Source organism: Amphiura filiformis, chromosome 14 (genome assembly GCF_039555335.1).
Source record: "Amphiura filiformis chromosome 14, Afil_fr2py, whole genome shotgun sequence".
NCBI classification, from domain to species: Eukaryota; Metazoa; Echinodermata; class Ophiuroidea; order Amphilepidida; family Amphiuridae; genus Amphiura; species Amphiura filiformis.
Window position 1 is genome coordinate 6,620,328 of NC_092641.1, and position 14,992 is coordinate 6,635,319.

Here is a 14,992-nt window from a genome sequence, read left to right on the forward strand (position 1 = left end):
TTCACCTCAAGGGCAGCCATTGAAGGGGCCATCCCATGTGAAATGATGCAGGCTTTGCGGGAATTTTAAACTGTGTTCCATCTCCTGTGTGACAAAGGATGCTGAAAGTTTACAATGCAATACAATATAATATAAGATTGATTTTGAAGCAGCGCTTTTCCACCCAATTGGGCAGTTACAACATCAGTTTGGTGCGGGTGGCCCCAGTAATGGCGGAATGAATTCTAACCATCACCATTCTCGTCGGATTAGTGTATAGGGGATGTGCACTTATTTTTTGGAACAGTGGAATAGCACATTCATTACCTTCGAATGTGTTGTTAAGGTACAAAAACCTCATGCTCCATAACTTGGAGTCATGTTTTGTGGAAACAGACCATATGTCGTGTATGTCCGTAACTCATAGTTGGGGTCTTGCGCACACTCTAAATAAAAATGGTGAACATTACCTAATGTTGATGAGTATTAAAAAAGGGAACAGAGCAACATAATGAGTCAAAAGGAACTCAATTTTGATTAAATTTTTACTCAAGTACAATGTAATTGAATACATGAATACAAACCCCACCCAAGTCCATGGGAAGTGATTTTGAGAGAAAAACCTGTGTATCATTTTAATTCTGTCAGTTAGATTTACCTGGTCAATGTGGTAAGTTTTACGTGCAAATGAGTGGATTAACCTGTATTAGGTATGACGATTAGCATTTCAGGGACTTCGTGGGGTTCATTTTGCTGGACTTGGGTAGTTTTTTTAATCATATACAAAGACAACAATGTTGGAATGAGATTACCACTAGTAAGATAATACAAAATAAAGCACACAGGTATGCACAATGTTGATAAGCATTCTGCCATGTAATATAAACCACACACTTTCCTTTATTAAACCCTTTTTTTTCAAAAGTCACTCTCCAGCAATGAATGTGTTACAAGTGGACTTTTATACATACTGGATTTCAATCAAGACTCAAATCATGCTATTTTTCACATGCTCAATAGACACAGAGGATGAATTTGAGTTGTTCCATACATATGACAGGCCTATGTATAGCAACAATTTCCCATGCTTAACTCAATTTGGCCAAAGTATGGACTTGGGTGGGTTTTGTATTCATATATTCAATTATACTGAGTTCCACTTACTCATTTTATTGCTCTGTTGTTCCCTTTTTACTCAACAGTTGAGTAATTTTGCATATGCAGTGTATGATACCTGCATTCGCCGGGGCTTGCACTCGTATCGTCAAATACCAATACACGGGAGATGTAAGACAACTGCTGTCATTTTTGTCAATAAAAAAATTACTGAATCTTCATTGAGCAATGGCATTTTTTTAAACATAAAGCAACGTATAAATAGCATTAAATCCATTTTTGGTATCTGTAATAGGAAGGGGTTTTCCCGTGAATGGTATTTTTTTAATTAAACATTAAGCAACGTGTAAATAGGTTTAAATCCATTTTTTGTATCTACAATATGAAGGGGTTTTCCCGTAAAGTCCCATACCTATATAGCTGTGCCAATGCATGAATAAACATATTCAGGTAAAATTTGAACAGTCTTTCTTGATACGGAAATTTTGAACAAAATTTGTCCATGAAAACAAAGAAAGAAAATTAAACAATGATGAAATAGAATTTGATACCCTCTTGTACATATAACTAATAATAACTTGCTGTGACTTACATATTACTTCACTACCGGAACAGATATCTTACCCTTCCCAGAATCCTTTGCGACATGATGCATCACTTAATTAAACTTTTTGTTTTCATTTTGAGAACAGATTGGCTAAACATGGGTCGACAGTCAAGAAATAAATATATTTTTTGAAAGATCTGGATGTTGAACTGGATAGCAATTGAGTACAAAGAAATGGAAGAAATGCATTGTGGGAATTATACTATATTTTCTCTGCCTCACTACATTGTAGGATCTCAAATCTGTTTGGAGACCCCAATATGCGTCTACACTCAAAGAATGACCATTGGGTGTGATGGGTACAAAAACTCATGTTCCACAACAAGATCAACACGGCTCATATTATGTGTAGAAGACGACTGTTTATTGCCATAAGTGGGTAAATGCAATAGCTGCCCTGTGAGCATTTGGCAATTTACACACAGTATATTATACTTATCTACACATGGCAGCTACACATGGCAGCTACTTCATTTACCCACTTATGGCACTGAGCAGTCGACTGAAGTTGCGAAGGACGTATCTTTATAAATAATAATTATTCGACAAATTTTATTTAGAAAGCATGGAATTATTAGTCTGGGTTCGCTTTCTTTGTTTTCAAACCTTTAAGCTTAGTAGGGGTAGAAAAAAAGAAGTCCATGAAAGATGATATATGTTTGTCATAATTTTTATTTATTATATTAAACATCTACAATCTCGAACAAATGATTAACTTATTTGTTTTTGTTACAGTTTATTTTGGTAGAAAGTGATTTCTTTCATCTTGGGTTAGTGTGCTGGCCCCATTTGTCCGAAATCCAAATCGCTTCTTTTATGTGTCTTTAATCTCTGCTTTGTTCTCTGTCTTCTATTATAAAGCTCCTAAAGCCTCAAATAGCGCCACCAACGTCAAGCTCCAACAGGAATCAGATGAGGAGGATTGGGAGATTGGTCAGTCAATTTGAGAAAGTATTACGAATCGATGTAGTACAAAACGTTATTTTACCCAATATTTTTAATTGGATATTTGTTTACAAGAAATTTTATGATATCCATTGACAATCTTAATGAATTCTTTACGGAGCTTCTTCCTTCGTTTTCACAATGTACATGGAATTCACCACAAATTTATCGTGAGATTTTAATACAGGGTGTATCAAAATAAAGTAAACAGTTTGAAAATGCCACTACAGCCTGTCTCAAAAAAAATTGTGCAAGTGAAAAGCGCCCTCTGTGGCAATTATAAAATACCGTTGTGACATGTTGCTTACATCACCGTCAAGGGCATAGTCTTAGCTCTCAAATGCCGTTTGTTCTGTTCAATTTGCTTGTTTTAATCTCGAGATATGCTTAGTTAACGACGAAAGGGTAAAATCACAATTGTGCCACTTTTACTAGGGAAGAGGGCTTCAGATGTAAATCAGTGATAGCATCAAGTTTATCAAGAGTTCCTTCGTGAAATTAAAAGAATGCATCAATTACACAATACAATTTTTTTTACTGTTTTTACTATTTTATTATGATGCAGGAATAATGATTCTACTTGTTCGCGGATTAAAAGATAAATAAATATTTCACATTCTGCTGTAAAATTAAATACATATATGCACGTCAATGATTTTATCATGGTAAATACTGTTCTCTTAGTCACTCAAGACATGTTAAAAGAAAAACAAATATTGTACACTAAGGTCCGTATGCACAAAAGAGTTACACAGGGTCTAAAGTAAGACCTGGCCTAACTGGAATTAAGTTCCATCAGGAATGTTCCTTTAGTCTTGTTTCCTTCATAGAGTAGCTAGCAAATTCTAAAGATTTTAATGCAACGTTCAAAAATAATACAAAATAACTAAAAGCAAATGTAAAAGGAAAATGTCCTTTCTCATGGTACTAAATTCCACTTAGACCAGGTGTAACTCTTTTGTGCATACGGACCTTATAGGTTTATATTACTTCTTGGGAGAGAAATTAGACAAAATAATGCACGCGCGCTGAAGTTGATGCGAATGATGCCTCTAATGCACGAGCCCCGAAGGAGGAGTGCATTAGACGCATCAACATCAGCTATCATTGATTTACATGTACAGCTCTCTTCCCTAGTAAAAGTGGCACAATTGTGATTTTACCCTTCCGTTGTTAAATAAACATATCTCGAGATTGAAACAAGCAAATCGAACAGAACAAACGGCATTTGAGAGCTAAGACTGTGCCCTTGACGTTGATGTAAGCAGCATGTCACAGCAGTATTTTCTAATTGCCAGAGAGGGCGCTTTTCACTTGCACAATTTTTTTTGAGACAGGCTGTAGATTAAAAAGTACGAGGTATTTGATCAAAATGCTTTAGCTGGTAGCTGAAATACGTAAGACAAGACTAATACATGGGATGGCAGGTATCACTACTTGTAGCATGGTTGTAGTGACATTATTCGTGGATAAATTGTTTACTTCTACTGAAAATTTATTTTTTCTACCAACATAATCTAGGCTCGTTTGGAATGGTGTACTGTACCTGACATGGGTGTTTACAATGGCCGAAAGACGGTAATCCGTTGAAATGCAAAAACAAGGAAACTTTAGTCCACAAAATGTCCCGATGCCGAGACCTAAATGACGTAATTGGTTTCTGCAGGATATCAGAAAAAGTGTGGTTGAAAAGTAATTCACGGATGTGTCGGGTGGAAGAAATTACTACCCTTAGAAGACAAAGTTCCTTCATGGTCTGGAGGACTCAGAAAAACGGAAGGTTACGAGGCTAGCTCATAAGGCACCGGATGGCCTTGAATCGCACCAAACACATTATTTTGTGTGTTTATTATGTGTTTAGATATTTACCATTATGTTCTTTATGTGAGTTACCACGTCACATTATTCCAAAGTCTACCAAATCTTGCAAGACGTCAGCCATCTTTGTTATTTTAGCCCAATCACCAGTTCTGTGCAAGCTTCGTCTGTAATCATTAAATAATGACATATCCAGGTTATTCACATTATCTTCATAATATCTTGACCATAAGGGTCGATACCACTAATTATTTATAACATGGGGTTTTTTATGTCGATCATATCTAGGAATTTGTTAAAACAGCTGATTTCCAGGAGATAACGCTAACGAAACTTCGGCCAGGCAAAAGCGACCTGTTGATGGGGTCGCCGTAGATCCTGGTCGTGGTATTTTTACAGGACAGGCAATTGTAGCCGACAATCGGGCGTTACCCTGGACCCGTTTCAGTCCTGCGGGGAATTGAACCCAGGACCTCTCGCACCAAAGGTAAAGACCTTAACCAGTGTGCCTCGGTGCTCCCGCAATGTAAAAATAGGTAATTTCAAGCACGATTTCCACATTCATGGCACTTACAGTGAAAAGTTATTGTTACGAGTAGAAGGGTGAATCCCTAAATGTCCAAAATTTTAACATATGATGTCCTGATTTTTTGTTTTGTTTTAAAGCACTGACGTGTAAACTTCAAGACCATAATTTACGATGCACACTCCTTTCTTTGTGAACAGATTGGAGCCCACTGATTGGGTGGCAATATTGGTGTGCATCGGATGAATTTGGAGGAACTTTTCATCAAAACTGTAAAATAATGGTAGAAAACGTGCCATTTCTACATGTTACTCTGAAATTTGCACATTTGTGATTATACAGATTGGTATTTACCAATGATTTTTAAGCATCTTTTTCAGATGCCATGCAAGAAAATAGTCCCTGTTTTTTTTTCAAGCATTGCCCAGGTCTAATAGTGGTATTTAACCATAAAGTGTAATAAAGCACGGGAATGAGGACAGAATGATACCCAAATGGGCTATTCCAGAAAATAAGGAGTAAATTTTTAACCAAAGAAATGTCTGGATTTCCAAGTCTGCTTTCTGAAAACAACAAGAATTCCAGTTGTCAATGTTGCTTGAAAAAGCTTGGAAATCCAATTAAATGAAGGAAAAATCACGGAAATGTCTAAAATGGGCTCTCAAATTCAGAATTTCTTACTTTGAACTAGTTTTCTGCTGGATTTTTTCGCCTTTGGACACTTAAAAAGTCTGGATTTCCAACAATCATGACTGGACAAAAAGTCTGGATATCCGAACTCCTCTATAGGGGGTGTGCATCTATTTTCTGGAATAGCCCAATATCCGTGTGAATTATTGCATTGATCGAATTCCTCTGCAGATAACGCTTTACTTTGATACTACCGTATAACATCTAAAGATAAGCGACGACCTCTACACTCTTCTTCTCTACTTTATCCTCGTTTTACATTCCACAGTTCTATCCACCTTACTCGGATTAAGATTTGAAGATTAGGGTAAGGAAAAGGGTAAGCTAGTGAAGGGTTTCTTTACAGAAGGATTAGTTATTGCTTGAACTACGGAGTCTTGAATTCAATTTACACATATCGGTTGAACTGTTAACCAGTCGATCAATTTAAATGGGATATTCCAGAAAATAGATGCACACCCCCTATAGAGGAGTTCGGATATCCGGACTTTTTGTCCAGTCGTGACTGTTGGAAATCCAGACTTTTAAAGTGCCCAAAGGCAAAAAAATCCGGAAGAAAAATAGTTCAAAATCACTTAATTTGAGAGCTCATTTTCAACATTTCCGTAACTTTTCCTGCATTTGATAGGATTTCCAAGCTTTTTCCAATAACATTGGCAACTGGAATTCCAGTCGTTTTCAGATTTGGAAATCCGGACATTTCTTTGATTGAAAATTTACTCCTCTATAGGGGGTGTGCATCTATTTTCTGGAATAGCCCAATAGATTCTTTTGTCTTCTGGCTCTTTCGTTCTTTCGTCTAATTGTTTCTTTCACGTCATTTGAAGAATTCCTGTAAGGGTTAGGGTTAGCGTATTGCGGGTCATTTTGGTAGCATAAAATAAATACGCCGCACAGTAATAAAATAATGGGAATATGAATGCCAAAATGTAAACAAGATAATCGTCTTGTTATATGTTCGTATCCACACACGTTAGATACAGTGTTTCAGCCAAAGCTGGACATAACTCTTAGCAATATCATTATTCTCTGCAAGGTCCACAGCTTTGCATTCTTCATTACTCGTTGACTGCCGATAAAACGCCCAATAAAGTCACCGGACCGCGCCGGCCAGTTAAAGTACATGCCCTATCACACCATTCCACACCATACATAAATTCTCCCAGTCACATTTCCCAAATATGAAATTAAAAAAAGTCAAATTTTAATTTACTTCTTTTAAAGTTTGGCAGAGGCGGGGTTCGAACTCACGGCGCAACGCTTAGTACTCTATGAGCCTAGCGCCTTAGACCACTCGGCCACTTATCTTGTTGTTTTTCATTTGAAACTTATTCAAAAATATAATCGCTACCACGTGACAAGCAAAGACAGAAAACGTATTATATTTTGGAATTTTATCATTAATGTGTATTATAATAGAGCTACCATTATTTATATTGTTGAATTCTCAAGCGCATCATTTCGAATTGGGTTTTTATTCCTAAAGCCCGATACTGACTCCACCTGTACATTTTAATTTCATCGCTGGATGCTGAGATGTTTGAAAAGCATCGCAGCATCGCATACCGCTGCGAAGTGGAGTCAGGATCGGGCTTAATTCGAACCACCAGCATCCATGGTTCGATGTAGAGAGTCTTTCCTATTCAGAGGAAATATTGCAATTACACACCTTATTGCCTTTTAACAATAACCAATGACACTAGCACGTAATTCCAGTCAAGCACCAATCTTTAATCCTATTGTTGAAGAGGATAATAAGCTTATACTTATGTATAGCATTCGTAAAAAGCTTAAGTCTTTGTTTGCTTTGGTTAAATCCTGTTCAAGTGGTGGATTAACCAACAATTAACAATGAGAGTACATTCCTGAACCTCGTTCAGTTGGCGATGATTTGAAGTGACCGCCAATTATGACCATTTGATATTTAATAGGGGCCTACCACACACCGACACCGCCTGGCTAATAATTATTTGGTGCAGAAGGGACACTAAAATGAATACACGGGATCGATACACGTGAATTGCTATGCACGATTTTGATATCAGACGAAAATCTTCTGATACCGGGTTAGAAAATGATGAATATCTCCCGTCATGATTTTTTTCTCAAGAAACCAGATTTGGTCTCATAAATTTGGAAATACGTGTTGAACAGATATGATAGTCGCTAGAATGCGCTTTGAAAATTGGCCGTGCGCTTTGAACTCAAAATTTGACCATTTTATATTGCGTTGGTCCTGTTATGGACTACAGCGTGCAGCGTGTAGTACAGCTGCACTCACTGTAGGCAGTATAAAAGTCGATGACCATTGACCTCAATGGGGTATACAAGCTTAATCACGCACAACCAAGATCGATTACCCGGCTATTGTGAGTAGCCTTAGTTATGTCCCTCGACTAATTATTAGTTTAAAAGAGCTTTAAAGGTTTGAACCAAATGGCTAATCGTGGCTGTGGATTTAACCTACCATGGCGATTCCTGCCATGAAGATATAGGGTCGAAGACACTGTGTACCAGCAATGTGGAAAAAAAAGAAATAATGTAGTGCCAAAATAATGTACCCTTTTACGGAAGGAGCAAAGTTTAACAAGTTACAACTCCGCTTCTGCAGTACGAATGTCAGCGGCGAATGTCAGGTTATTATTTCCCAGTCTTGAAAAAAAAAATTGCAGGCAGAGGTGGGAATCGATCTCGGTACCTCCCGGTTAAAAAGCACTGTACAAAACCACTAAGCCAACTAAATATCTGTCGTGAGATGCTTGACATTAATCTTTGATATTGCTGAATGGAACAAATCGCGGAATTAAATCAGTAATAAAAGAAGTAGATTCTTATTTAGCGGCCAAATTGGATAAAAGGGAAATATTTGTCCCTGCTCTAAAGAAAATATAGGTTAGAAAATTATCAAATAAATTTAAATTAAAAATTGAGACTTTATATTTATTTATTTCACAAGGCGGCATTTTCACAGACAAACACTGTATACGCTAAAAACTCGACCCTCATTACTAGATGATGGCATAGCTCAGTGTTAGAGCATCAGACTGGTAATGTCAATATCGTTGGTTCGAATTGGCCTGCCAGCAATGGTTATTATGATTTTTATGCTACGCTACAATTTGTTCAATTTTTTTTCATTTATTTATTCATTTATTCATTCATTCATTCATTCATTTATTCATTCATTCATTCATTCATTCATTCATTCATTCATTCATTCATTCATTTATTTATTTAAATAATTTGATATATTTGAAAGGGTATTTGAGCAATTTGAAATTTTTACTCCGTATAATCCTATGGGGTCATTTTGAACCCACCCCTCCCAAATTGCCAAAACCTATGAGTTTAAATCATACATAATGATCAGTACGTCAATCATGAGTGAACACCGGTTGGTCACTGCATTTATTTGGGAATGGGTAGGCACTGCAGCTTGATTCACCATCCACAACATGATAATGTGTGCACATGCTACATTATATACACTTGTAGGCCTATGTTGTTGTTGGTGTATAAGTAATGGGCCTTGCAATTGAAATGCCTCAAGCTTTTAATCCGATATGCAGACAGATGCAGATTATCTATTTGTTTTCATGAATTGGAAGACATTCTTTGATGTATTACTGAGCTCAATGATCTGAAATTACTGGAGTGTGAGGTCAGCATAGTATTTTATTAACAGAAAGTATAGAGGCCCTGCATGAAATTATCGATTGGCTCCAAACAAAGGATTTGAGCCGGTGTCCTTCACCGTAGTTATGGCGGAGTGCAGTCCATTCAAATGTTGTCATCAACCTATTTGATTGCAATCATGCTTTTGTTGAATGCATTTGAGTAGTCCGCCATATTTACGGGATGATATGTCACATGCAAGGCCTCTATTCTCCAAATTCATTTCCTAATGTATGTGAGAATGATACAATAATGACATGATGAACATAGTCATTGATGCATCAGTTTTAAAATAGACTAGGCGGTTACCATATTTGGCGGTTCTCGGCTGGGCGCGATTACCAGGCTGATGGTGACATGTCCATATGACAGTTTTTACTAATTTGACCTCAGATGACCCCTAGGCGACCCCAAAATGACCTTCCAAAAATTTGGCTCTAAATGTTGACTGTACCCACCAAGTTTCATGCCCATACGACAGTTTTTACTAATTTGACCTCAGATGACCCGTGGTGACCTTGGATGACCCCAAAATTACCTTCAAAAAATTTTGTTTTAAATGTTGACTGTACCTACCAAGTTTCATGCCCATACGACACTTTTTAGTAATTTGACCTCAGATGACCCCTGGGAGCGGACCCCGGTGTCAGATGACTTTAAAACGAACATAAACATCTTCTTGACAGGACAGAACTACACCCACCCACCGAGTTTGAGCCCCGTACGACCTAGTTTCATGCCCATATGACAGTTTTTAGTCATTTTACCTCAAATGACCCCTGGGAGGGGGCCCCGGGGTCGGATGACTTAACGAACATAAACATCTTCTTGCCAGGACAGAACTACACCCACCCACCGAGTTTGAGTCCCGTGGGACCTAGTTTCATGCCCATATGGCAGTTTTTAGTCATTTGACCTCAAATGACCCCTTGGAGGGGGCCCCCGGGTCGGATGACTTAACGAACATAAACTTCTTCTTGTCTGTTGAGGCATTTCCATTCAGCCCAGTTTGAGTCGACACCGGGGGGAAGTTCTTCTTTGGCACTAATGGACATGGATGTTGTGGGTTGAAGAGCCTTTATATCCATAAGGCAGCTCAGGTACCTTCAGCTGATGCACTTGGTTCAACTTCGTTGAGGAAGCTTTTTCTAGACTTCGGCCTATTCTTTGCAGGATCATGGCCGCATAGGGGATGTTACTAATCTATGGTCTGGCAAGAGTAACATCATCAGGGGTGCAAATTGTGATTTCTTCCTCAGGAGCAAGGTTTTTATGCTAAAGATTTCCTCAATCATACCATGCAAAAATAGCTTTATTCTGCACTTCAAAAGATGAGAATGTTAACATAGCGTGGATTTTTAGAGCGAATGTATGTTAGGTCTTCGAGCTTCCAAAAAAGGCTTTATGATGACAATGTGCGCACGTAGCGCGCAAAAATTTGGTATTTTACACTAGTTTGGGGTCAAGTTTGGTCGGACAGAGGCTCCTTTCCCCTTTTATTTTCCTAATATCCCCTTTCATTTTGTTTGTCAGAGAAGCACAACTTGTTTAGTTGGACCTTCTTCTTTTTAAATTTCCTCAATATTTTCCAGTCAGTTTTGTCCTCTTCTCAGTGGCATTACTATTGATACTAAGTACACTGAATTCCTTCTTGACTTTTGTTCCCATAAAATTTTCATTGCTGCCTCTCTATAAATTTCCTCAGATATGATTGCCGCCTCTCTAAATTTTCTCAGATATGAGCCCTGTTTCCACCTGTCTTCATCCAACTTCTTTTTTCTTTGTTAAATTACATTGAATACCTCTTATGGTGATGAATTGTAAATTTTCTCATATCCCATTTCCATATTCTAACACCAACACCTTCCTCTTTTTTGCTCTTATTTCTTGAACAATAATGTGAATTCCTCCAAATGACAACCAGTATCTTAAAGATTTCCTCTCTTCCATTCAGTAGCTTCATCCCCTATTATCTTGTACCTCACTCTTCTTCTCTTTTCCCTCTTCCTCTTCTCTGTTCTTTTCTTCTCTCTCCCTCCTTTTTCCTCTCTTTCTTTTTTCTTCCCATGGCATTATTTCCTCAATTTTGACTCTCATTTCCTAGGAGCGGTGCTCCCCGCTCCCGCACAATTTGCATCCCTGATTACATCATATCAACCTTAAACAATTACATAGATCGAACTATCTTCAGAAATGTCTTGATATGATGCCGTTGTAACATCTGAAGATTGACGACCCCTATCACGCTTTACCTAAGTTTTAGAAGCTTCTATTTGATATCTACATTGGTACTCAGCAATGTCCACTTCTGGATGCAATGTTATCAGGAATGTCACAGATGAAAACATTGGTACATGTAAAGCTGGTGAAAAGGTGTGTTCTACATGCACCTTAGCGTCCAGTATGTAATTCAACTGGTTTAGTACTTTTAGAGATAGGTTTAGGGTTAATATTAAGGTGGTGTTAATGTTTATTCATGGTAGGGTTGGTTTTTGGCTAGAATAAGAATTAGATATTACTAAAATCAAGATGAATTTGAATATGTCATAAATATCTTTTCTCTGCTCTTTCAATTTTGGCGCCTTTGTAAATATTCTTCCTTTTTTACCATCCACTGAGAATTCTGACTCTTTTTCTGTGCACTCTGATCGTGGACGTGTGCATATGGATGTTCTTTCGAATTCTTTGTCTTACCCAGGGCCGGATTTACCTTTTTGGGGGCCCTGGGCCAAGCCAAAAATTTGAGGCCCCAAACGCACCGTGAGGAAGGCATGTGCACTCAAGTGGCCAAGTTCTAGATATTACTAGGACATTTGCGCGCGCGAAAAAATTCAATTTTAGACTATTTTAGGTCAAATTGAAGCTGAAATTTTGCTATAAACAGGCCAGTGCTCGCGAAGTGCGAAAAATGTTGTGATTTTTGTATCCTATTTTGGTCCAAAACATAGTGTTTTTCGGCTAAAATGGAAGATGCAACACTGCACAAGGCAATTTTGGGGCCCCCAAAATTTGGGGGCCCTGGGCCCACGCCCTTCTGGCCTTATGGTAAATCCGGCCCTGGTCTTACAATGTCTTGCGCAAGGTGATAAAATAAATCTATTTGTCACAACTGATGGTGGTGTGCCCACGTAAACCAAAATAATTTATTCATTGCTGCTTTTCAAAGATCACTATGGAAGCCTAAATGTTCCAACAATTCGCCTAAAGTAGTAATTAGGCCTACCTAACTTTTTCGTTATACCCCAGCATCATGTCTACACAAATTATAGGGCCCACGATATACGCAGCAATGACAAATGAGCAATGTTAGTTACCGAATCGACAACCTTGTGATAAATATTATCTTCAAATAAGGATCACCCAAATAGCATTGTCCATTATATTAGACCTAAAATAATCTTGGAGGTTTTGTAAAAAAAAGGTTAAAGTGCGTTCGATTTGGACCTATATCATTTGCCTGAAATAGGTAACATGACAGAGCTACCGCATAGTGTGGAGTGGAGTCAATGAATGCATCTAAAATCGACAGACCACCCCTCAATAAACACCATGCAGAAAAAATGTATGTGAATATGGTGACATGAATTGTAACTGTTTTTATGCTGTTTTAACCTTTATTTATTTATTTATTTATTTATTTATTTATTTATTTATTTATTTATTTATTTATTTATTTATTTATTTATTTATTTATTTATTTATTTAAGCCAAGTTAATTACTTTCATAAACCTGTTTGCAGCATGCAACAATCAGTGGTTTTGTAATAAAATATAACTGTCAATAGCGAAAAACCCTAGAAATGTAATTCCCAATAACAGTTAATGAGACAGACTAAAAATGTCACTATTATTTACCAATGTCAAGGATGATTTCTATTGTCGATTGTGTAAGCTTCTATTGTATCGTAACACCAACTTGTATCTATAAATACACAGAGATTGGACGCTAAACCGAATTCTTTGTACTTTCCAGGGTTACATATTGAAAGTTATTTTTGTACCTATTGTTTCCTTTTGTTGTCTGCCTTTAACGTTTTGTTACACTTAGATGATTGTCTGTTCAGCTATACCAGCATACATCATTAATTATTTACCCACAAATATAGGCAAAATATTACAGTCAGCTATAAAAAAAAGTGATCAATACCATTATAGTTAGAGCGATACTGTGTAGTGTCCATAGCATGGTTTAAAACCAAAGTATACAGCCTGTCTCAAAAAAAGTTGTGCAAGTGAAAAGCGCCCTCTTCGGCAATTAGAAAATACCATTGAGACATGGCGCTTAAATCAACGTCAAGGACACAGTCTTAGCTCTCAAATGCCGTTTGTTCTGTTCAATTTGCTTGTTTCAATCTCGAGATATGTTTAGTTAACAACGAAAGGGTAAAATCACAATTGTGCCACTTTTACTAGGGAATAGGGTTGTACATCATAATACACCCAATCTAAAAAGCATATCCAACAACGTCACTAAAATACACTCAATCTAAGAAATATCTCATATAACGTCATCAACATACATTCAATCTAAAAACCTCTCCTGTTTAACGTCACCAAAATACATACCAAAGCATATCACATAACGTCACCAAAATACACCTAATCTGAACAGCATCTCCAACAACGTCACCAAAATACACCTAAAAACATCTATATATTGTCAACAAGGTACACCCAATCTAAGAAGCATCTCCCACAAACGTCACCAAAATACATCTAATCTAAAAAGCATATCCAACAACGTCACACTCAATCTAAGAAATATCTCATATAACGTCATCAAAATACATTCAATCTAAAAACCTCTCCTGTATAACGTCACCAAAATACATACAATTTAAAAAGCATATCACACAACGTCACCAAAATACACTTAATCTAAATAGCATCTCCTATTTAACGTCTCCAAAGTGCATCTAATCTAAGAATCATATCCCACAACGTCCCAAAAATACACTAAATCTAAAAACCTATCCTGTATAACGTCTCCAAAATAATAAGCATATCGCACAACGTCACCAAAAGACACCCAACCTAAAACATCATCTCCCACAACTTCACCAAACATCTAACATCTAACATCTAAGGCATATCCAACAACGTCACCAAAATATATCCAATCTAAAATTATCTCCCACAACGTCACTAAAATACACCTAATCTGAAAAGCATTTCCAACAACGTCACCAGAATACACCAAATCTAAAAACTTCTCCTGTATAACGTCAACAAGTTACACCCAATCTAAGAAGCATCTCTCACAACGTTACCAAAATGCACTTAATCTAACAAGTATCCCCACAACGTCCCAAAAACACACGTCTAAAACGCATCCCCCACCAAAATGCAGTTAATCTAAACAACGTCACCAAAATACATTCAATCTAAAAAGCATCTCTCACAACATCACCAAAATACACCCAATCTAAAAAGCATATCCATCAACGTCACCAAAATACACTCAATCTAAAAAGCATCTCACATAACGTCACAAAAATACACTTAATCTAAACATCTTCTGTATAACGTCACCAAAATACACCCAATCTAAAACACATCCGCACAACGTCACCAAAATACACCTAATCTAAAAGGCATCCCGTTGTCATTTATGCCATCGGTGCAAGGTCACAAGC